This window comes from Lissotriton vulgaris, chromosome 7, assembly GCF_964263255.1.
Source record: "Lissotriton vulgaris chromosome 7, aLisVul1.2, whole genome shotgun sequence".
Taxonomy (NCBI): Eukaryota; Metazoa; Chordata; class Amphibia; order Caudata; family Salamandridae; genus Lissotriton; species Lissotriton vulgaris.
In genome coordinates this window covers 114,382,212-114,407,581 of record NC_141695.1, presented here as the reverse complement: position 1 = coordinate 114,407,581, position 25,370 = coordinate 114,382,212, and the positions used below count along the sequence as shown (strand labels likewise).

The 25,370-nt window shown below is 49.7% G+C and overlaps 1 protein-coding gene and 1 pseudogene across 2 annotated transcripts in view; both read right to left on the bottom strand.

The window, feature by feature from the left end:
- Positions 1-25,370, bottom strand: part of CADM4 (cell adhesion molecule 4) — a 1,184,622-nt gene that overhangs the window by 597,691 nt on the left and 561,561 nt on the right. The window lies entirely within an intron of this gene.
- On the bottom strand, positions 20,953-22,083 carry LOC147700948 (pyruvate dehydrogenase (acetyl-transferring) kinase isozyme 2, mitochondrial pseudogene; annotated as a pseudogene).

Sequence of the window (25,370 nt, the reverse complement as noted above, 5' to 3'; positions counted from 1 at the left end):
TACAATGCCACCCAAAAAGAATAAATCAGTTATCGGGAAGCTTCAAGTGCTTCTGTTAATTAAGCCAATACTGGCTTCCAAGCATATTCATTTTCAGATTGTCCAGTTGTGCACATTTGCATTTCTTTTAGACAAGGCACCCTGGCAAGGACGCATTCATTTTTGGTAGGCACATGGACACTAAGAGATTTGCCCAGAATCACAGGGTGTTGAGCATGACGCCGAGACTGGAACCTGGTTCCCCAGTCTCAAAGTAGTGAGCTCTGGCCCGACAGGCCACATCCTCTCAACAGCACAGGAGACGCCCTTCCTTATGCTTCAGCCGATCATTTCACTGTTGTAGTTAACCATCACGGACAAGTTGTCTTTCCACAAAAAGTAGGGGTTCTGTTTTTTCTTAAAAGAAAAAAAGTATGGGTGCGTCGTTCCCCTCCGATCCCGCCCACTTCGACCTCTACTTATTACTGACACTCAAATGTCACAACCTTGGGGTGCGCTGAGAAGGGGTCTAGGATTGATGACGTCTACAGTAAAGGATGCTGGAGACTTCTCTGCGAGGGGGCGGAAAGACCCCTACTTGTGCCAGCCATGGGGGGCGGGGAGAGTTCTGCCCTCTGCTTCTGTGCCACTGGCCCCAGTGGGCCAGCCTCTTAAGGGCTCCTGTCAAGGGGCAGGGGTACATCAGGTGATTAGAAGCCCTCCCAGCAGCTCGGTACAAGCAGCAGGGGGACAGGAGGCGTGCCAAGAAGCCAGTGCTATGTGGCGAGGAGGAAGACGGCGCTGCAGAAGCAAGAGAAGACAGTGGAAGAGAGGCCATCTGCAAGGGGCTTCCAGGGTCAGGCTCAGCTGCAGAGAGAGGCCAAGAGGTGAGGGAGATCAGAACCCAGATGGAAGGCAGGCAACTGCGAGCCAAGCGCAGTGCCCCGCATCCGACACCGCACCGAAACCACGCACGCATGGCATGGGAGAGCCCTGCCTTGGAAGCGAAGCCCCTGTGTGCCAGCCTGGGAATTCTGCGTGAGACGTCTATTTATTTATTTATGCGTTTTTATATAGCGCAGACTTTACCCGAAGGCGTCAGAGCGCTTCACAATAGGAACAGAAATGATACAAACTGAGAACATTACACGAACAACAGATTACAAAAGCAGACGTTACGTTACATACGGTAAAGTGATTATTGTGAGCAAACAAGAATACATGAGGTAGTAAAAATTGTGAGAAACCAAAAATACATGAGGTAGACAAGGTAATAGTGACACTTGTGAGCAAACAAAAAACATGAGGTAGTAAAAATGTGAGCTACCAAAAATACATGAGGTAGTAAAAAGTGCACAGGAGGAAAAAGTGACAGGTGTGCAGGCTACAAGAGAAAATAGAGTATAATTTGTGGTATAATACTGCATTATAAGTTAGACACTCAGGCACGAGAACAAACGATTACGTAGGCAAAAGTGGCACTTGTGCAAGTATCAAAGGTAAAAAACATGTGAGAGGAAGCAAACCGTGTGTTACAGGGGCAAAGTGGTGAGTGCAAGTTGCAAGAGGGTACCAAACACAAGTACATGGATAAAACTGCAATAAAAGGCAAACACTCTAACCACAAGAACACACTGGGAAGGCACTTCAATGGACATGAGAAGTAGAAATTTTCAGTAGTGGGAGGTCTTCCTTCAGATAAAAGAGAGGACGTGAGTTACTTTTGGAGGTGTCTCTGGAGGAGGAGAGCTTTGAGGTCCCTTTTAAAGGCCTGGGAGGAGGCGGTGGTCCGGAGCTGAGGCGGGAATGAGTTCCAGATTCTCACTGCGTTGCCTGAAAAGGATTAGTATTTACAACAAGGGGTGGTGAGGAACAGAGTCTCTGAATTAAGCAGAAAGCTCTCACCCAGTCAAGAGATCAGGGCTAGATCCAACACCGTTTTTTAGCTCACTGCACCATCCCAGTTTCAAAACCTGGCTGTATGCAAATTAGTCTGTTCCTGTCCCAGTGCATGATGGGAACAGGACAAACCAAACTACAAATTCAATTCTTACACTGGGAAGGAAACAAGCTCCCGGGGACCGGTTTCTGGCATTACAGCCGTCTTCGGCCCAGTTTGCTTGAATCCTGATGGTGCAATGAGCAAGGGTCTCACATCTGAGAATACCGCATTGCGTGAAGGTCTAGAACCTCCAGAGAGTTTCAGTTTATTCGCCAGGTAGCGAGGAGAAGAGGAGTGCAGGGCTTTGTGGGTGATACAGGCGGTCTTGTAGATAGCTCTGGCCTCAAAGGGAAGCCAGCTGAGGGTAGATATCATTGGTGTGATGTGATCGCTTCTTTTGGCCCCATAAATGAAACGAGCTGCTGAGTGGAAAACAGACTTAAGTGGGGACAAGTGGGATTTGGGGAGGCCAGTAAGAAGAGAATTGCAGTAGTCGAGTCTGGTGAGGACCAGTGCTTGCACCAGGATTATAAGGTCCCGCTCCGGGAAGAAGCAATGGATTCCCCAAAGAAGGCGCAGTTGGTATTGAGCTGATTTTGCAATGGAGTTGATGTGGGGAATTAGATTGAGTTTTTTGTCTAGTATGACACCAAGGGATTTGGCACTGTCGACAATGATGGGTTTATTGTTTAGTAGATTCATCTGATCCATCCATGATTGAACCGGGGGAGGAGAGAGTGAGGAGGAGAAGAGGAGGAATTCAGTTTTGGAGGGATTCAGAATCAGTTGATGAGTTGACATCCAGTTTTGAATGGAGTCGAGAGTGGAGCTTAGGATGGAGAGATCGTGAGTAGAGGCAATCTTGAGGTAGAGTTGGGTGTCGTCAGCATAGAGATGATAGTGAATCCCAGAATTACTTAGGAGATTTCCCAGTGTTTCTAAATAGAGATTGAACAATGTGGGAGCAAGTATCGAGCCTTGGGGAACACCTTGACCTACCGCCACAGGAGGTGAAAGACTGTTCGCTATTTTGATCATTTGGGATCTGCCAGAAAGGAAGGATGCAAACCATTTAAGCACAGTGCCCTCCATGCCCATTCTCTGTTGAAGAATATTGAGGAGGGTGTTGTGATTAACAGTGTCGAAGGCTGCGGAAAGGTCAAGGAGAATTAGAAGACAGGACCCCCCTGAATCGAGTATCCTCAACGCGTCATCAACCACTTGCAGTAGAGCTGTTTCAGTGCTGCAGTTTTGGATGGAGCCGGACTGACAGTTGTCAAGAAGATCATTGTCCTTGATATGACAGGAGAGTTGTTTTGCTACACATCTTTCTGTGATCTTCGCCAGAAAGGGAAGGTTAGTGATGGGGCGGAAGTTGTTGAGGTCATTCGCATCAGCAGTGGGTTTTTTAAGAAGAGGGGTGACCTGCCCAGTTTTGAAGGAGGCAGGAAGGGAGCCTTGCCAGAGTGAGAGGTTGATCAGAGTGGTCCAATAGGAGAGGGAATGGGTATAGAAGTCAATGGCAATGGCACTGGGGATAGGGTCAAGAGAATGGTTGGATGGCTTCACTTCTCGTATGCACTTGAGAAGGGCATCTTCAGATATGGGGTCAAAGCTCTGGCAAATTGCTAAGGATTTGCGCTCCTCTGAAGGGGTAGGATGAGCGACCTGATCCACAAGTGATTTCACTTTTTCATCGAAGAAAATAGCAAAATCCGCTGCTCTCTTTGTAGAATCATCCACCTTGGAGGTTGGGGGAGAGCAGTTAGGCATTTTGATGAGATCGAATAGTTTTTTGGGTCTATTTTGGGTGGAGTCAAGGAGGGTTTTGAAGTGTGTCGCTTTCCCAAGGAAGATGTGCTTGTGGTACTTGGATCTTGCTGAGCGAAGCATGGCCAAATTGTCGGAGGAGGGCACTTGCCTCCATTGTTTCTCCAGGGATCTTAGCTGCTTCCTTTCCTCATAAAGGGATTTGTTGAACCAAGGTGCTGAGGGAGTGGGCCTTAACCTTTTGCTTTTGAGTGGAGCGACTTTATTAATTTCAGCTGCAAGAACTATGAGGCTTTGGGAGGTGAGTTCGTCAACATCTAGGTTCGGGTCGAGCCTTGGAAGAGATAACAAAGCTGATTCACAGAGGGGACCGACATCAATATTTTTGGCATCCCGGAACCATGAGATGGCCCTCTTGGGTTGGCCAAGAGTTATAGAGTGTGAAAGTTGAAGAGAGAATGGGATGAGGAGGTGGTCAGACCAATCTACATGAATTGGGGTAGTGGTAGAAAGCATGCCTGCTTTAGAAATAACAAGTGGCCAGTGAGTTCGCAGAGGAGTCTTGCGGTACTCCCCAGTGGAGATTGAAGTCACCCGCGAAGGTCTGATTGTCACTTCGCGAGTATTGGTCGCTGATGAAGTCGGTGAGTTCATCCATAAACGAAGGGCCACTACGAGGCGGGCGGTAAATGACATGGAATCTGAGGGGTGAACGGTGTTGCAATTGAAGCTCAAGAGAAAGGCATTCAAAGGTTTTGGAGGAGCTGTTAGGAGAGGCCTTGAGTTGGAGGGTGTTTCTAAAGATGACTGCAAAACCTCCCCCCGTGTTGTCAGTTCTGTCATTCCTAAATAAAGAGTAGCCTGTGGGTAATAGGAGATAAAATATAGAGTGAGAAGTATCTTTGAACCAGGTCTCTGTGAGGAAGAGCATGTCAATATTATGAAGGGTGATGGTATCGGAGATTTCAAGTTTGTGTTTTACTGCAGATCTGCAGTTGTGAAGCATGCAGCGCAGCTCTGTCAAGACTGTTTTGGTGACGGGGGCACTAGGGCTCTGAAGGGTGATCGGGATATTGTACTTATGAGGGGGTGCTCGGGAGGGGTTTAGGTGGATGCTTTGTTCTGACAGAGGTGAGGATCGGAATGGTGTAGATAGTGGGGTTGCTAGGGTATGCCGGTTGAGGAGGGGTGGCGTTCAAGGGCTTGAGTGAGTTAACAGAGTTTTCCGACGATAGGTTAAGCTTGGCTGTACTGGGGTGAGGGGGCGAGGTGCATCTCGTGGGAAGTTGGGAAGGAGTAGCGGTGCAAGAAGGGGTGACAATCTTAGAGCATAAAAGTGAAATGGCAGCTGTAAGCTGGGAGATGGAGGTGATAAGAGAGCCTAGTGTGTTTTCCAGTGAGAATGAGGCAGAGCACGGAAGGTTGGGTTGGGGAAGGTTGGGTGGCTCTATTGAAACAAGGGGGCGGGGGGGTGGTGGCAGGCAGGAAGAGGTGGCAGGAAAGGAGGTAATTTGGGGTGTGGGGTAATTTGGGATGTGTCTAATGAAGCGAGTCAGACATCCGCAGAGAATCCCTGGAGAGTCCTGGCCGCCGAGAGGCCCTTCCAGCGAAGGGTCAGTGGAGCGGCCCAGAGAGGCGTCTGCCCCCTCCCACCTCGGAATGTATAGGGGTCTGCATCTGTTTACCAGAGAGCCCGCACTAAATCTCATTACATGGCCGCGGGAAAGGTCAGCGCGACCTTTGCGCGGTCCTCTGCGACCGCAGCCTCCAGCCGGGCGGGATTTACCACCGCCCTGAAGAGCAAGCACCGGGCCAGTGCCGAGGCGAGGCGGCGAGGGAAAGGTCAGGGCGGCGGGAGGGCTCCCTGCCCAGTCACTGTGGACATACTGCCCGTGCGATGGAGCGGACAGTGGCAGCCGAGAAGGGAGCGCGGAGGGACGCGAAGGAGGTGCGCGGAGGGCGCAATATCTCGGACGAGTGCCCCCTCCACGGCGGCGGTTACACGCCTGGGCAGCTGCCCGCCGTGATGGGCAGTAATTGGCTTCCCCGGGAGCGCCGGTCCCTCGCTTGAGTCTTGCGCACCGGTCACGGATGCGCGCCTTTCCCTTCAGATGAGGCAGGGACGAGCAGTTGTCCTGGCCGAAGTCTCGTTTGCATAAGGTGGGGTTCATTTCGTTAAAGGAGCAATGAGCTACAAAACAATGGCATGGAATGCTACCCACTAACGTTTGCTTTGCTGGATATTTAAGTAAAATGCCCCTATTACGCCATTTGTTATATTGCACCTTATCGTGGCACGTACGTGCATGGATGGCGCAGGGGTCATGACCTCACACTCCTGGAGTCACCACTGACTGGCTGGCATCAGCCCCTCCCGCACTGAGGGCTCAGCCCCGCTCCAGCTGTGCTCGTGCCCAGCTTCAGCCAGGGCCCTCAGCCCCCCAGGAGGGCGCGCGGCGCAGACTGCAGCACATCCCTGCAGACGCCATGTTGGGTTGGCACGGTTCCTGCGCAGTGGAAGTGCACACATCAGCAGCCGCATGGCCTTGGGTGGAGGGGGGAGGAGGGGGGCAGTCAGGCAGGCGCTTTCATCCCACGAGAGCCTCGCTCACTCCTGGTCCTGGAGGCGCAATGCTCATTCTGGCCGTCTCAGCACAGAGGGAAGAAGAGAGGACAGATTCTGCTAGAGAAGGGGGCGGGGCGGGGCTGGAAGGGATGGGGCACGGTCACCCCACAGAGAAGAGTGTAGGTAGGACGTGTCTTATGGGGAAGAGCGTAAGAGCGAAGGGTGCAGGGCAGTGCTTTAAATGGGCCGGTACTCACCGGTACGGAGTACCGGCACTTCTCATTTTTATCGCTCTGAGTACCGGCACTTCTCTGCTGCCAAGGAGAGTACCGGTACTCATCAAAGGTAGGCTCATTGTTGCTTTGGCTCACGCGCACGAACGAGGCTGTCTGACAGCCAAAGGGTCTCTAGCCCAAGCTGAGCCCCCTCTAAACAATTCAGCAGGGCTCGCCTGCATACTGCCCGGTGTTCACCACCACGCTGTGCTTGACAGAGCAGGGTCCATTCAGGCCCTGTGCTGTCAATCACATTCACACCATGGTGTGCATTTGTGCACACACTCGAATCCAGGCATCCCGCTGACAGCAGCAATCATAGCAGAAAGCCACGGGAGATGAGGGGTGTACAATGGCCATATCCCACTTAAGTCTTATTTCCGTGAGTGTCTGTCGCCTGCTTGTGTCTGGGTGTTTGCCTGCTTGTCTGCGCATGTTTGTGTGTGTGAGAGAAAAGCGGGTGAAAGAGGGAGAGAATCCAGACACTCGGGAGGTATTTTAAAGGACATTCTTAAAATGTTTTGTGTGGGCATTGCCGCTTGTTTCTGTGAGTGTGCACTCGAGAATATATAAGTTTTCAGCACATAGTAGAAGTGTCTTATATGTCTTGTCCTTAGCCCCTCCCCTAGTCCCGCCCACTTGCTACACTCATAGCTCATTTTAAGAGTACCTGCACTTACTTTTTTCCATTTAAAGCACTGGTGCAGGATGAACCTAAGATGGAAGGGGCCAGGGCGAGTCTGGAAGGAATGGGGGAGCGGTCACCCAATAGAGAAGAGTATAGGGTGTGTCTTATGGGGATGGGTGTAGGGTGAGAGTAAGAGGGAAGAGTGTAGGGTGTGTCTTATGGGGATGGGTGTAGGGTGAGAGTAAGAGGGAAGGGTGCAGGGTGTGTCTAAGAGGGAAGGGTGCAGGGTGAGCCCACTAGGGAAGGGTTTCGAGTAGGAAAGAATGTAGGGGTGTCATCAGAGTCTTATCAGGAAGGGCACATGACGTCGGGAAGTACGTCGAGTGAGCACCAATAAGAAAGGGGGGATGCTAGGGAGGGGTACAGGGTCAGTCTGATACAAAAGGGTATAGAGATAGTCCAATAACAAAAGTCAGGAAAAATTTAGTAGGGAAGTAATTGCAGGATATCTGCCTTTTCTGCATGGTCACCCCCTTTATCCGTCTTCGCTGAGCCCTATATTTTTGCTGGCTTTGGATCTCTCGCACTGTACCCTGGCTAACCAGTGGTAAAGTGCTGGTAAATAATCCTGCTTTAAACATAATTGAACTGGCCTGTACCTAACTGGTATTATTAATATACCTTTAAGTCCCCAGTATATGTTGTACAAAGTGCGTCTAGGCCCTGGAAGGTAGGTGAAACTATTTGACAGCAGTACCTATTATGCCATCCACTACAGTGGCATAGCAAACATGCCTTCAGGCCTACCCCGTGTAGCCTGGCCGCTGCAGTGTAACCTGTTAAAATACCCCTTTTCAACAGGAAACAGGAAAAATCCTCCATTTTAAATATTAGTAAGTCAACCGTATGTGAGATTTGTAGCCCACAAAGTAAGGTACATGGTATTTAAAAGTGGGACATGAACATTAATATTACCATGCTCCTGCAGTGACAAAGCCCTTATACAATCTTTACTGTGGCAGGCCTAGCTGTCCTATGTAAAAAACCTGAGTACATATTAATATACTAATGCTTTATCTCAGGAATGGGAAAGAGTAGAAACAGAACTAAACCACTACTTTTAAAAGTTATAAAACATCTGATTTAATAGTGAAGCAAGATTTCTATAAATATTATGTAAAAGTAAAATTTTTAGAAAGTTATATTTTACCTGTCTGAACTGCCTGAAGGCTAATTAGCATAAGCCTCTGCCAGCTCTCACCCGGTGCTCAGTCTTGAAAATGTGTAAAAAGGTGTGAAATACCTACCAGAAACTATCAACAGGCTGACCTGAATGGGCAGGGGTGACTCTTCTGAGCTCAACCGAATATGCAGAGTGGGGGATGGGGGCCTCCTTTTGACCTAACCATGTCAAATCCTGTATGAAAGGTCCATTGACTCACATGTAACACTTGGAGTGCACTTAAAGGAGAGAGAACAGGGTGGCAAGATCATTATTGCGGATCCTCTGTCTGGTTATTGAAGGACCCTGCTTTTGTCCTACCAAACGTCTGTCTCTGGGTTTGATGTGGGTATAGTGGCTACCTCAAACTGTAGTGCAGAGTTAGATGTGAGAAGGTGGTAAGAGTTACCCCTATGAACTTTTACATAATTGGTTATGGATGGGCCAGTTGTCACTACCTCATGCGAGACAAAAGTATGGCATCCCCTCTTTGGAAAACTTCTGGACATACAGAAGTTCAGCAGAGGACTGGTCCTGCTCTTTGAAATCTGAGAGAAGTCCTGAAGCACTGGATCCACCCCCTCAGCCTGGGATGACTCCTGGTGGCCGGCTGCACTGGGATCAGCTCCAACACCCACCAACCAGGCACGTAACCCAGGGTTCATCCTCAACTCCACCCTCTCCATGACTAAGCAGGTCAACGCCGTCTCGTCCTCCTGCTTCAACACCCTACGCATGCTCCGCAAGATCTACAAGTGGATCCCCACTGAAACTAGATGAACGGTCACCCAGGCCCTCATTAGCAGCAGGCTGGACTACGGCAATGTTCTCTATGCAGGAGCCTCGGCCAAACTCTTGAAATGACCAACGCATTCAGAATGCCTTTGCACACCTGATCCTCGATATCCCTCGCCACAGCCACATCACACCCCACCTGACAGACCTGCACTGGCTCCCCGTCAACAAGAAGATCATCTTCAAGCTCCTCATACAAGGCACTCCACAACACCGGACAAGCGCACCTCAAAAGACGCCTCAGCTTCTACTCCCCCACCTGCCAGCTCCGCTCCACCGACCTCGCCACGGTCCTCCGCATCCAAAGAGCGACCTACAGCGGCAGATCGTTCTCCCACCTCGCCACCAAGACCTGGAACACCCTCCCCATCCCCCTACGGCAGACCCAAGACCTGCTGACCTTCAAAAGACCTGCCCTCTCTTGTACCCAGGAAAAAAAATGGACTCCAAGGTTGACCTCCTCTTTGGCTACAGGGAGACAAGACGTTGCAAGAGACATATTCTTGGAAGTACCCAGCTGACCAGTGGCAACTGGACCTGGACTGAACTCCGTTATTGACCTCTATCTGACACCTTGTGAGCCAAGGTGCAAGGAGTGCAAGAAGTGTACTCCTGTGGTAGGGACTTAAAAGACTAAGAAAAAAGGTCAAATCTATGACAAGAGTGAACCTGGTTGAGCCCGTGCTCCATTGCTGATGGCCTGAAATTGCACCCATGTCCCGGTCTACCATGACCATTGACTATCATTGGCACTTTATTCTTTATGGTGCAATTTTGACTTCTAACTTTAAAAATTCATATCTCTGGGTCGCCTAATTGGATTTTTTTCATTTTTGCGTCATTTTGTTTTAAAAAAATGTCTAATTTGGTTTGATATTTTCATTGTTTTGCATTTTGACATTATTATTGTTTTGGTGCTGCATGAGTACTTTATACATTGCCCTAAGTTAACCCTGTCTGCTTGGTGCCACAGCTAACTGGGATTGAGCTCATGTTAATTTAGCGACTTTAAGGAGTCACCATGACAAGACTTGTGATTGTTCTTTGAAGAGGGCAGTCGCCCACCCCAAATAATAACCTAATTTCTTACAGGAACTGGTCAGAGGGAGATCAGTAGGGAAAGGCTTAGGGTGAGTACAAAAGTGATTGGTATAAGGCGAGTCTAAGACGGGGTGGTGCAGGGCGAGTAGAAGAGAGAAGGGTGTTGGGAGAGTCAACAGGATAAAGCTGTAGGGGAGACTTTTAGGGAAGCATGTAGGGTGAACCCGAAGGCCCAGTTTAGAATGATACTGAATCAAGCTGGGCTCATGGAGGTTTAATACTGTGGCAAGAAATCCTTAGCTTCCAATATTCAGAAAGAGGGTACAGCATGGGCAGTCTCAGAGCCACTTTGAGGAGTGGCAACTGATGTGAACGCACGCCCAGAGATACCCAGATCTAGGAACAACCCCGGTTAGGGAGCCCCAAGTCTAGAAAGACCCAGGCTTAGAGAGATAAGCCTTGAGACAACAGTGCCTTGTGTCATCTAGGCCTAGGGAGAGCCTAAACTTGGGAAGACCAGGCCAAGGCAGAACTAGACCTAGAGTGGACTGGCACAGACAGACTCCAGCCTTAAGAGACCCAGGCCTAGAATGATCCGCCCTAGAGGGAACTAGGCCTAGATAGAACGAGGCATAGAAAGACAGCAACTTATAGAGACCTAGGGTAATGGAGAGCAACCAGAAGAAGAGGCAGGACTTGGGAGAACCTGGCCTAATCAGAACTAGGCCTAGAATAAACCAGGCCTAGACAGATCTAGACCTAGACAGAACTAGGTCTAGAGAGAACCAGGCCTAGAGAGAACTAGGCCTAGAATGAACCAGGCCTAGACAGAACTAGGCCTAAACAGAACTAGGTCTAGAGAGAACCAGGCCTAGAGAGAACTAGGCCTAGTGCAAACCAGACCAAGCGAGAACAAGGCCTAGACAAACTGCGACTTATAGAGACCCAGGGCTATCATGAGCCAGCCAAAAGAGAGCCCCTACTTGGGAGAACCAGGCCTAGAGAGAACTAGGTCTAGAGAGAACCAGGCCTAGAGAGAACCAGGCCTAGACAGAACCAGGCCTAGAAAGAACTAGGTCTAAAGAGAACCAGGCCTAGAGAGAACCAGGCCTAGAGAGAACCAAGCCTAGAGAGAACCAGGCCTAGAAAGAACCAGGCCTAGAGAGAACCAGGCCAAGAGAGAACCAGGCCTAGAGAGAACCAGGCCTAGAGAGAACCAGGCCAAGAGAGAACCAGGCCTAGAGAGAACTAGGCCTAGAGAGAACCAGGCCTAGACGGACTGCGACTTATAGAGACCCAGGGCTATCATGAGCCAGCCAAAAGAGAGCCACGACTTGGGAGGACCAGGCCTAGACAGAACTAGGTCTAGAGAGAACCAGGCCTAGAGAGAACCAGATATAGACAGAACTAGGTCTAGAGAGAACCAGGCCAAAAAGAACCAGGCCAAGAGAGAAACTGACCTAGACAGAACTAGGTCTATCGAGAACCAGGCCAAAAAGAACCAGTCCTAGGGAGAACCAGGCCAAGAGAGAACCAGCCCTAGAGAGAACCAGGCCTAGAAAGAACCAGGCCTAGTGTGAATCTGGCCTAGCGTGAACCTGGCCTAGCAAGAACCAGGCCTACACAGACTGTGACTTATAGAGACCCAGGGCTATCATGAGCCAGCCAAAAGAGAGCCATGACTAAGGGAGAACCAGGTCTAGACAAAACTAGGCCTAGAAAGAACCAGGACTAGACAGAACTAGGTCTAGAGAGAACCAGGCCAAAAAGAACCAGGCGAAGAGAGAACCAGGCCTTGAAATAACCAGGCCTAGGGAGAACCAGGCCAAGAGAGAACCAGGCCAAGAGAGAACCAGACCAAGAGAGAACCAGGCCTAAAGCGAACCAGGCCTAAAGCGAACCAGGCCAAGAGAGAACCAGGCCTAAAGCGAACCAGGCCTAGAGAAAATCAGGCCTAGCTTGAACCAGGCCTAGACACACTGCAACTTATAGAGACCCAGGGCTATCATGAGCCAGCCAAAAGAGAGCCACGACTTGGGAGAACTAGACCTTGAGAGAACCAGGCCTAGAAAGAACTAGGCCTAGAGAGAACCAGGCCTAGACAGTACTAGGTCAAGATAGAATCAGGCCCAGAAAGAACTAGGCCTAGAGAGAACCAGCCTAGAGAGAACCAGGCATAGAAAGAACCAGGACTAGAGAGACTGTAACTTTGAGACTCTGGACTAGAGAGACCCGACCAAGAGATCCCAGGGCTATCCTACAGTGGCAAACAACATCTTCAGGGTTTCTAAAAAAATAATAATTGTATAGGTTTAATTTTGGCCGGCCAGGCGATTCTCATGACCCCATGACTGAAGGAAGCATGTACAGTACAGCGAAGTGTAGGGCAATTCGACACTCAGCGACAGGTACGAGGAATATGCACAGCACGCGGAGGGGCACACTCACAGCACAGTGAGGTGTAGAACACTTAGACATTCAGTGACAGGGAGGGGTGGGAGGTATATGCACAGCACAGGGTAGACTTGGCACACACACCGCACACTGAGGCATAGAGAAGAGTCAAGCACACAAAACGTGATGGGAGGAATGCTTGTAATAAGTCTAACCACTAGCAATCTCTTGGGGTATCATTTCAACTCGTTGTTTTGGCCACCTTGCTCCCCCAGTTTGGACACAGCCGTATGCAAATCAGTCTTGTTCCTGCTCCAATCAGAAGAGCTTGGCTGGGTATCACCTGAGGTGGCATGAAGGGCAAAAGAAGGATGGTTTTTAATCCTGCCCAAGTGATGCAGTGCTCAGCATCCACTGGTCCATTTCTGGATATCCTGCGCGGGGGCACATGCCTGTCATGTAGCACTGGGAGGGGGTGGTGGGGGGGGGGGGTGACCAAACCTCATGTCACCTCCAAACTAGCCAGAACATGCCCCCATTCGAGGGAGGTGCCTGCTGGGTCACTATGGAGCACATCATTAGTCAGAGGGGCGGACAGGGCCTGCCTGTACATGCAGGCAGCACCGCAGGCTTCTCACAGCCAATCACAACGTGCAGAGCTGGAGGCGCGAGAGCCGCGACGGATGAGGTCACCATGGAGACGTTGGAGGGACCCGGTATTATGGGGTGAACCTTGCATTTGAGGCTGTGGAACATTAGGGTTTCTTTTTTTGTTGTTGTATATTTTAATTGAGAAATACAGGTCAATATATAAACAATACGTCAAAAAAAGATGATTAAACACTAAATCAAGTTATGGTCCCACTTTAAAATACCATGAAATGTTAACTTCTCAGATTTTTTAAACACATAGCATCATAAAACAGATATCAACATATACAATATCAGAGAAATTATTCATAATACATTCACCTGTGAATTAGATCTTAGAAAGAAGACCTGGAAAGAGAGAAGTTGGGAGGTGGACAAGGGCGGGGATGGTGTGGATGGAATGCCATAAGTATTAAACCATATATTATAAATAGTCCGAGGATAGTAGAGATAATATCCATATCTATAGCATTTCAAATGCAGATATTACTGCTAATTCAACATGCTCCAACAGGTGAGCAGTAGGTCCTAAATTAAATAACAGTGTTTAAAGTGTCAACAGTCGTAATGATAACCGCATGACCATATATAACAATGAAAACAAGTTAATAAGGAGAAAATGAAATTAAAAAAAGGAAATAACTCGTTTGTTGTATTTTCCAATTAGGAGGAGGTATTGTGAGTATTAGCAGAAATTGAATATGTATTAGTTTGAAAGGGAGAACATTGCAGTTTCAAGGTGAGCTAAAGGGCACAAAGGGGGTACTGCACCAGTTCTCTGTAGGGTTTTTGTGAGACTTGAATAATGTTTAATGTGGTGTCCCAGAATAAACAGTGCGCGGTGGCGGCTGCTCTGTTAAGGCGGAAGAGCAGCGCCCCACTGCTTTTACACTGTGCAAAAAAGGAAAAATAAAAAAATAACAAGATGTTATCATTTTATGTTTCAGTGCGAGCCATGTTAGGGTGTGGCTGGGCGTCAGAGGAGGGGGAGAAGGAAATATGTGCACTTAAGTGTGCATGATGGTTTTGCCGGCTGTCTTGTGCTGGCCAAACCGTCATGCGTACTTAGCATGTGCTCCACCTGGCTGTATTTCACAGCCTGGGTGTAGAACATGCACAGGCTCCCACTCCCTGTCTGGGCACTGAAGCAGGCCGCTCAGACCAATCACAATGCTGCTGTCAGGCTGGTGACAGCAGCTTTCTGATTGGCTTAGGGGAGCCTGTGTGCTTCCAGCTTCGGGGAGTCAGGAAGAGAAGAGGAGGACAGATAATGGAGGAGAGATGGGGCCGTGCAGAGGTTAGTGCTATATTTTCCCTTTCACCCTCACCACCCCCGTTCCGTACCAGCCGCCACTGATAGTGCTAAACATCTAAACATTTGGATTCAGTAGACGTGAATACATTCTTCTTCGCAGCAAATTGTGTTTGCTTTTCCAAGAATCAATATCTTTTCCTTTAGTGAGAAGCACCTCCGGGTGGGATTCGTTGCCCTCTATAAATAGATATAACAGAATTTATCACGAATTGTTTGATTCGCTTTGTAATTTCGTTTGTGTAACAAATAGATTATCATGAGTTAATCAATTCTTTTTTCAAGCATTGTTTTTTATTCTATTAGAGCACCCTTTTTTTGGGGGGCGGGGGGGTTCTGTTAACTCACAATTAATCACAGTGCATATTTTAGGCCTAAATGCGTAGAATTCCCTTATGAGAGAATACATTTTATCCAGCGCAGGAGGGGTCTGCACCGCACATGCCTTCAGATGCCCCTCCACCTACTGGTGAGTTCACCTCCTCATCGGGGGGCGTAGTAGTGGTATGCACTGCTGAGCTGGGCATTTGCACGTGCATTTCAGATGCCTCTGTTTCACCACCAGGTGAGTTCCACGCCCATCTCCTCCTCATCAGGTGGAGGGGGTCTGTACTGCACGTGCACTTTAGATGCCACTCCACCTCCTGGTGAGTTCACTTCTTCACCCATCACCTCCTTCCCGGGTTGGGGGGGGGGGGGGTATGCACGTGCACTTCAGATGCCCCTTCATCACCTCTTCATCGGTGGGGGGTGAGGGGGGGTAGTGGTATGCACTGCCGAGCTGTGCATTTGCACGTGCATTTCAGATGCCTCTGTTTCACCACCAGGTGAGTTTCTCACCCATCACCTCCTCCTCATCATCAGGGGGGAGGAGGGAGCACCGACGTCGATCACCTAAACAGCAGAGGTAGTGCAGTGACATCACACAGACTCGGACCATGATGACATCACATCTTGGAATCATTGACACTGTTCTTGCCCCAGAAGTAACCTTTACTTTGCTGTTGAGAGGGTGAATGAGAGGCAAGAGTGCAGAGGGCAGGAAATAAAGAGGGAGATAGAGCCCTGTTTACTGTATGTGTGCATGTGTGAGCGTGTGCAGTGCTTACTTCTGTGAGAGTGCGTGCACGCCCCGGGAGCACGCGCAGCCTCTTCCCTCACGTGCTGTGGGTGCCGGCAGTAGTGTATGGAGAGCTCTCCCAGAAAACCTCCAGGTCACCAAGGCCTCGGGCACCTAAGATTTCGTAGAGAAACCATCTGTGTCCCTGTGCCGCCCACCATGGCCAGGGGCACCGAGGGGAGTGTGAGGTGCACCGGAGGGCGAGACCTAGGTACCATCTGCCTGGGTGGCACCCCTGCATCGCCTCCCCTCTGCACCGCCTGGTACTGAGTCTCTTAGAGACATTCTCTGCGTCCCTGTGCCATCCACCCTGGCCAGGGGCACCGAGGGGAGTGTGAGGTGCACCGGAGGGCGAGACCTGGGTACCATCGGCCTGGGTGGCACCCCTGCATCGCCTCCCCTCTGCACCGCCTGGTACTGAGTCTCTTAGAGACATTCTCTGCGTCCCTGTGCCACCCACCCTGGCCAGGGGCACCGAGGGGAGTGTGAGGTGCACCGACTGGGGAGACCTGGGTACCATCTGCCTAGGTGGCACCCCTGCAGCGCCTCCCCTCTGCACCACCTGGTACTGCGTCTCTTAGAGAAAGCCTGTGTGTCCCTGTGCCGCCCACCCTGGCCAGGGGCACCGAGGGGAGTGTGAGGGGTACCGATGGGTGAGACAGTGGCCCCCTCCTCTCCGCCCTGCACCCCCTCAGGCTGCTGGGGCGTAAGATGTCTCAGAAACCTCCATCCAGGACACAGAGAGGAGAGGCAGCTACACACCGTGGCTGCATATGCTTCCAGCCTTCGCCGCTGCACCTGTCACTTCCGGTTGTCTTGTGTGGCATTGATGGGGCAGCGCCAGCAGCTGATGTGAAGCAGTGCCAGGCTGCAGATCCCAAGCGGCCCAGAGCAGATCTGTGATTGTGCCAAACATGCTGCTGTGGGATGGGGGGCGGGGGAGGGGGGTCTAACGCCCCCTCACCAGTGCCCACCAGACCATCCCCACGGGTCACCGCCACCTTCAGCCAGCCTCAGGCCCCAGAGCAGCTGTCTGCATCTCTGTGCTGACGTCCTTGGAGTCGGGCACCCGGTGCCAGTTCAGCGCATGGTGAATGTAAGGCGCTACACAGCCCCAGTGGGTACAGAGTGCCCGGTACCTCAAAGAGTGCTGCCTGGCGCGGATCTGATGAGTGTACCTTCCCTCTGCACACTCGGGGCGCACAGCAAACCATTATCAATTAAATACAGCATCATGAATCACAGACAATCTTAGCACGCCCCCACGGCCCATACATTCATCCATCCATCCATCCATCCACCCCAAGCCTGCAGTATACTGTTCCGAACGCCATCTCTGACTCCAATCCTTGAAAGAAAAGAAAGACATTGCACCATCTCTAGTGCTTGAGGCTGCAGCAGCTCCCAATCCAAGATGGCGGTGCAGTGTTGAGTGAATGAGTGCCTGCAGCAGCCAATGGGCACTTCCCGTTCCAGGCATTGCAAAGGTAGCACTCCGTTGGCAATGTAAGGATATGGGATAGGTGCACCAGCTTCTTTCCAAGGAGTCCATTAGTGGCGTAGCAAGGTCAAGTGGTACCCGGTGCGGAAAATGTCTAGGGGCACCTTCCTGCAGAAAAACAATCACTACAGGCATTTTCCTCTTGCAATGCACGCTGTAGAATGCAGCACACATAGAAAGAGGGAAAAACGAGGAGAAATGAAAACATTTCTCCTCGTTGTGCCTCGCTACAGCACCCCTAGGGTGGCGTAGCATTCAGATTTCTCGTAAATCTGGTGTTGGGTGGGAACACCCACAGCAACGCCCATGGAACGCCCCTTCCATGCACAGTGCTGCGTGTGAAGAGACCATATTTACAAGGAGAGGAAAAGTCACACAGGGTGGCTTTTCCTGTCCTTGTAAATATGGAGGAGCCCCCTGCGCCACCAGTACGTCACAAACAGTGACGTACTGGTGGGGCAGGGAGCTTGTAAATCTGCCCCTTAGAAGCTGTGCCTGTGCCCAGTCAGTGACCTGGCCACAGAGGGCTTGAAAAAGCTGAAATTGGATCATAAATTTAAAACTGTTCTCAACAGTGGCCCCCAAAATAAGTTTGGCCTGGGGACCCCAAAATCCTTAAACTGTCCCGGCGTGTCTGAGGGCGGTTGAGTGACCCGTTGTGGAACGAGTGATTCATTTTAAATGGTGCTAGAATGGAGGTGTGGAGATGGTCCGGTCTCGGGGTGCAGCAGGCGGGGGTCCCCCAGTCTGAGAGAGCTTGAATCCGAGGAAGGCCGGCTCCCTCCACAGGTCGCATGGAGCCTCCCCCCATCCCCCCCCCCCCCCCCCCCCCCCCCCCGTCTCTGGGTCGCCTCAGTCCGCTCCTGTCTGCCTTCAATGCACCGTTTAATGTCCGTCCTCTGCCCATGAAGGCGGTTCTAGGTAAATAGAGATAAACCCCCAGGGGCCGCTAGTGGAGCGTGTAATTAATCGCCGGCGCGCCTTGGGTCCCGTCTGTGCGGCTCATCAGAGCTCAGACACCGTCCTGGGGTCACCTCTGGGCTGAATGCACGCACACCCGTCCCTCTCTGGGGGGCTTCAGGGGAGGGGGGCTCAGACAGGTCCTTGCAGCCACCCCCCAGGGGCTAGGAGGAAGTCAGACCCCCACCATGGAGCCCTGGAGCGAGGGACGCCCCAGACAGCGTCCTGGGGTCACCTCTGGGCTGAATGCGCGCACACCCGTCACTCCCTGGTCGGGGGCTCTGAGGGAACCAGGTCAGACAGATCCCTGCAGTGAGGCCTGGAGCACGGGGCACCCCAGACAGCGTCCTGGGGTCACCTCTGGACTAAATGCACGCACACTCGTCCCTCTCTAGGGGGGTGTGCGCCTTGGTACCCATAAAAGCACAAAGTCATGACAAATACAGTCTGAAAATTTAAGAAAACATGACAATATAAAAATATATAGAGCAATATTACATAATCATTACAATTTTAATCTGCCTATTAGAAGTAATTTAATTGTGAAAGAATATGACTAAAAGCATTAAAACGTTTTGCAATTGTGTCAGGAGGCTGAGGGGTGCAACATGGACTTACGTGTCCTAATGGCTATTCTAAGAAAAGTGCATATGGGAGAGATCAAATCTGCATCGTCCAGGGTTACTACACACAGACAGGCCTCGTCCAAGCTGATAGGCCCAAGGGGTTAAAAGCCAATTGGAGTATTTGATATCGTACTTACAAAAAAAAAGAAAATGGTGATTGATTGCCCGCTCCTCCCATCACAAGGACATGGGGTTTGATTCAGGTGGAGGCGGGACCAAGAGGAAAGCAAAGGGCAGATCTGACAGGTCCAGCTCTTTGGCGCATAATAAGCTCCTATCCCAGCGACTCATGGGTAAGGTGAGATATATATATATGCAGAGGGTGACAATACTGTTCAATAGACATATAATAGTGAACAGATGAGCATAATGCACACACATCTGCCCCTCCCTGGTAGGCTCTGGGAGGGACGGTTCAGATAGACCCTCGCAGTCACTCCTGGTGCTAAGAAGAATTCAGACCCATCACCAGGGAACCCTGGAGCGAGGGACACCCCAGATAGCGTCCTAGGGTCACCTCTGGGCTGAATGCACGCACCCCCCCACACTGGTGGGGAAGCCTCAGGGAGGACCGGCTCAGACAGGTCCTTGCAGTCACCCCTGGGACGAAGGAGAAGTCAAACCCTTGCCAGGGAGGCCTGGAGTGAGGGACACCCCAGACAGCATCCTGGGGTCACCCCTGAGCATAATACACCTGCATCTGTCCCTCCCTGGTGGGCCCGCTCAGGGAGGCCTGGAGCGAGGGGCACCACAGGCAGCATCCCGGGGTCACCTCTGGGCTGAGAGTTCCTATCGACTGTCAGCTTCAGGAAGAGGGAGGGAGGGAGGGAGGGATTGTTATCTCTAGGCATCCCAAGGGCCGCGTGCGCCGAGACTTTGTGCTTAGGGTGACCAACCGTCCGTAAATTTCACGGACGGTCCGTAATTTAGACCTCCCGTCCGTTGTCCGTGAGGATACTTTTAACGGACGCCTTTTGTCCGTAATTTTAGGTCCCTGCAGGGGAACAGAGCTGTTCCTCTGCCAGAGGCCTCTACTCCCTGCTGGGGTGCCTCGCTCTTATCGTAGAAGCATAAGAGCAGCTCCACCCCGCCCATTATCATTCTGTCTGTGGCTGATTGCCACATTCAGAATGACAATGGGCCAGTTTAGGCTCTTCCAGCATGTGGTGGCCTCCGTCTAGGGTTAAAATGTACAAAACAAACGAATAAAGTTAAAAAGAAGTTAAAATTCTTACATAGTCTCATCATTTTAGAGCTGAAGCATTTTTTTTTGTTTCAATGAAGAAATATTTATTTTCCAGCAAAATTAAAATAGGATTATCTTTTTCTGGAGAGATGAAATCCCACTTCTCGCACGTCTGTTCTCTCGATTTATCTCCATCAGTCACAAAACTTCACATTCTCAAATGCCCCTTTTTAAGGCCTCTTTCCATCAGATTTCTTTTCAGTTTAGTGATAACAAAAAGGTAGGTCAAAATACTTGGCATGTTCAAAGTGCTGGAAATTGTTCAAATTAAGGTTTGATACATGTTCTTTAGAGTGCCACAGCACTCGTGATGTGCGATAATCGTACACACTGGTCCCACAGTAAAGGACAAACTGGTCCCACAGTGAAGGATTTGGACACAAAAAACAGATAACCACTGCACAAAACCTAACGCTGGTCCCCCATGCCACTTGCATACATCACCCGTTATATTGCAGCAGGTGTGGGATTAGTTTGTGACTTAGGGCTAGATGTATCAAGTGTTTTTTTGTCGCAAACGCAGCGAAACGCAAAATAGCAGCGTTTGTGACAAAAAAAAAGTGGAAATGCGATGTATAAAAAAAAAAAAACTCGCATCGCAATCTTAATGATTCGCAAAATGTGCGATTCCTTAACTTTGCGTCAGCATTTAAGGAATCGCAAATTGCGATTCCCTAAATGCTATGCATCAAGCATTTCCAATTAGGGATTTTCCCTTAAGAAATCGCAAATTACCACCAACTTGTAGTTGGTGGTAATTTGCGGTTTCTTTTACAAATGCACTTTTTGCAATTTGTAAAGGTGGCATGTGACGCTCATACATGCCCTTAGGGCATGTATGTACGCCATATGCGCACACATGTCAATTTCAGGGGTGCAGCGGTGTGTCCTTAAGGCACTCTTGAAATTATTCTCAATTTGCGATTAGCAAATTGCAAATCGCAAATTGAGAATAATTTCACATTGCTTCCAGGCAGATTTGTTGTAGACAGGAAGGCGTTCCACTGAGTCTGTCGACAGTGCCTTAAGATAAATGATGCATCAGTTCCAAAGCCCTCCATGAAGCAAAGCTGCAGGTCACCCTGGAAGTACTTGGCATAGAGTCTAGAAATAGGAAGACCATGTCCAAAACCAGCCAGAGGTTTTCCACCTGCACCCAGTTGTGACATGGGTGCAGTAGAAGACATATAGCTGAAGAGCCTTTCAATCTTGCCTAGTGGGACACCACCTCCTCTGTCACTCATCTTAATAGCAACATCTTCGCCGCCCAGAGCCACCATCACCTTGATGGGGGGAAGCAAGGGACTGGAGTTGTGGTGTTCCACTATCGCTCGTGTGGCATTCTTGAAGAGCTCAAAGAGCATGTGATAAAGATGAGATGGGGTATATACAATGTGAATGGGGTGTCTAGGATCAATAGCATTGACTGCCTGGGTTTCCAGATTAGGCAAAGCCATAAAGTATTTATCACACAGCATCTTCGCCATTTCATAGGCATCTCTCACTAGGTCAGTCACATCACAATTCGGATCGATGCTTCCAATGCGTTTAGGCTGTGTAGGGTTTGTCGTTGCATCAAAAATCAAAGTGGTTGATCAGCATGCGGATAGAGATGTGGTTCAGGTAAAAGCAGTCCGCAATGTATTGCACATTCTGATTTGTCACTGGGTCGACGCCAAAGGCTTCCTTGTACTCAATGACCTCCTGGGCCATAGTTCGGACTTCATCATTGTGCCAGTTCATGATGGTGATGAGGGCGTTTGCGACCTGTTCAAGAGTGCTCTGGTCCTCTGGACTCTTATGAAGAAACTCCAGGATGTCCTCAAACTCTGAACATACCAGCTCTGCACCAGCTGAACGGAAGAGGATCCCAGCAGTCGATCTGGTAGCAAGTTAATCTCTGTCATGATGTTGGCGAGACGCACTAGCAGCACCTGGCGCAGGAAGGCAAATTAGGTTTTTTTCGCAGGCATTGCTAGATCCGAAGTCCAGGAATTGCTTCATTAAAAGCGGGAAGGGAAAAAACTACGAGAAATGGTCGATCTGCTTCGGGCGCCCCCTGCCTGGCTAACGGCCAGCATCAGGGTGCGAACTAGGGGCATCCTCATAGTGCGACTGTCAGATGAGGACGTGCATGGGCTGCTGCGTGTCTGCTCTCTGCAGCCCTAATCCGGGCTCGATTTCAGGGTTGTCAAGCTCCACGCCTACTATTTCTTCGGATTTCAATTGAAACTCTATTCATTCCACCGCTAAATTTCGGGTTCTAGGACCCTTGCCTCGTCCAGAGAGTCTCGGTTGACTCTACGTCTCTTGCCGAATGAGAGCTGATGCATTTTTATTATTATATAAAACGAAGACATAGTTGCTGTTTTTTTATTTATTTTATGCAACTAAAATCCATTGACCAAGCCAATAGTCCTGGCTTTGTGTGGGTCTAATGTTACTGAATGCAATGATAGAAACAGCAAAATACTAGTCGGGCAGCACATTATGCTCAGCATATATTTTAAAGTGGGGTGTTTTAAACCACACCCTTAATTACATCAGACACACCCCTTGGAGAGACCTCCAGATCATTCATCCCACTTAAAGCCCTGGAAACAACACCATGTCACAGTCACCTCATGTCCTGGAACTGTACATCATGCATGACTCATCACTATCAAGTTTTCAGATTGCCTATGTGCAGGGGCATGGTGAACTCTCCCCCACCCCACCCCTTGCTTTAGGAACTACACCATGGGTGAAGTTCTAGATGGGCCTCTTCTGTGTGCAACTGGATGGGTGGGTGGGTGAAGGATGGGTGGCTAATTGAAAGGGGATTGGAGAGAGAAAGGATGGATGGATGGATTAATGACAGCATGGATGAATGGTTGACAGACTGGATGAGCGAATGGATGCATAGATAAGTGAAAAGAAGAATGTGAAGATGGATGAGTGAAAAAACGCATATTTGAGTGAAGGGGAGGATGGAGTGCTGGAAGAAAGGATGGATGGATAAGTGAACGGGTGAATGGATGGACGGATGAGTTACTGGGTGCATGGATGAGTAAGTGAAAGGATGGCTGGATGGGTGAAAGGGTAAATGATTGGGTAGACGAGTGGATGGATGGGTGGAAGAGTGGATGGATGAGTAAAAGGATGGCTTGAGTGTAAGGGTTAATGGTTGGATGGGTGGAAGACTGCATGGACTAGTGAAAGGATGGATTGGGTGAAAGGGTGGATGGATTGATGGATGGATGAGTGAAATGATGGATGGAAGGATAGATGATAGGTGTGCAAATGGTTGAAAAGCTTTGGATATGGAAGGGCACACAGATGGAAGGACAGAATGAATGGTGAAAGACTGAATGATGGATAAAAGAATTAATAGATGACATTTTGAGTGACACCCAACTGCTATTTGAATGTTACACTAGTAATTGTAATTGTTTGCATGTTTTGTTTTAGGTGTACGATCTTAGGCAGCGTCTCATAGTGCAATGAGCTGTGCTTGAGATGTATATTGTGTTTGTAGCAATAGGCAAGGCATCAAAAATCAACTCTGTAAAAGTGTATTGACAGTGCATTCTCTAAGAAAGCTGCAGTGAAAAGCACCTTTGTGACTAACGTCCGCTTGTTCAACTCTCTGCGAAGCCCCCTTAAGCAAAGTCAGATTCCATATTTAAAGTTCCACTTGCTGAAACACCCATAATGCATTCCCTGTAGTGGGTTCATCACAGCAATCCTCCCTTTTGTTCGCTTATGCATGCAGCTTTACATCTCACAATAGCACTCAGGTATGAGATGCTAGAAACAAAGTCTATCCGAGCAGATCTTCCTGACCACTTCTCTCACCAAACATGCCTTCTCAGGACCATGAGTTGTAAACAAAATATCAGGCTGGACAACCCAGTGCAGTAACCATATAAATAGATTATTATCATATGAAATACCACAAAAAAACCCGCTCAGTTGCTTCAAACTGCACGCATACCGAAAAAACATGAAGTGCCCAATAGTCTCAACCTAATATAAAACTTATTTTTACCTGTACTTAATTGGTTGTCCATTTACGTACTCTTATACTATTGCACAACTTCCTCTGATGTGTCTGTAAAACTTACCTTGTGTCCCGAATTTTTGTCCTGAATTTTGACCTTCTGTCCTGAATTTGTGTCCTGAATTTCGACCCTCTGTCCTGAATTTTTACACTTACCGTCCTGAATTTGCACCCATGCGAGTTGGTCACCCTATTTGTGCTGCCACGAATTAAAATGCACTAATACTTCGCCATCACCCCACCTCTTCTCGGTATGTCTGTATGGATATAGATATATATCTCAAAACAACACCCTTTAAGGGTTAGAGTGCCACAAAGATTACGCAAAAAAAGAAGTAGAGATCTCTGGATACTTCCCAAGTTTAGGGGGAGAGGTCAACGCAAATTTGGGAACTACCTAGATTTCTCTGCTATATATAGAGAGAAGAGAAGGAGAGAGAGAAGAGAAGGAGAGAGAGAGAGAGAGAGAGAGAGAGAGAGAGAGAGAGAAGGAAGAAAAGAAGGAGAGAGAGAGAGAGAGAGAGAAGAGAGAAGAGGAGGAGAGAGAAGAGAGAGGGAAGAGAGAGAAGAGAGAGAGAGAATGAACATAATGGGTAGCCATGTAATATGATCAAGGTGTAACATCGGAGTTCTGGTGGCAATATTGGACAATATTGCACCTTATCAACTATGAATGTTTTATATTTCACGTTTACATTGCAATAGTTAGACTGTAAAAGCTGTTTTCTGCAAAGGACAGCTAACAATGGCCACCATTGAAATGAACATCTTTACGCTTGCCTTCCATGAGTACATTGCTGGGGGGGGGGGGGGGGGGTTGACCGGCTCAGACAGCCCCCTCCCACCCCCCCCCCTACACCCCCCCCCCCCCCCCCCGCGGTAATTTTCGGGACATACATGTATCACCTCAGATAGCACCCCCAGCCACCGCCCTGATCGCGAGACCGTCTGTCCTAGGAGGAGGGGGCGACGGGTCTCACCCCCGTCAGGGGCATTAGCTGGGGGCTCAGCCGGCGTTACAGGGTCATCTGTGGGGTGAAGCGTTACGCCGTCTGTTGGGGGTCTTTGAGGGGTCAGGGGGTGCTGAGCTGGGGGTGCGCAGAATCTTTCCCATCTGTCCAATCCGGATAACGCACCCTGTCCCCGAGTGGCCCCCAAAAGAGCAGAGGGGGGCAGCAAGTGGGGCTAATTCAGACCGACAGTGGCACAGGCCGAGGGGCACTGGGCGGGGCCACGGAGAGGAGGGCAACGCAAGCAAACGTAGGGGGAGGGGCTAGAGTGGGAAGGAAGACCAGGGGAG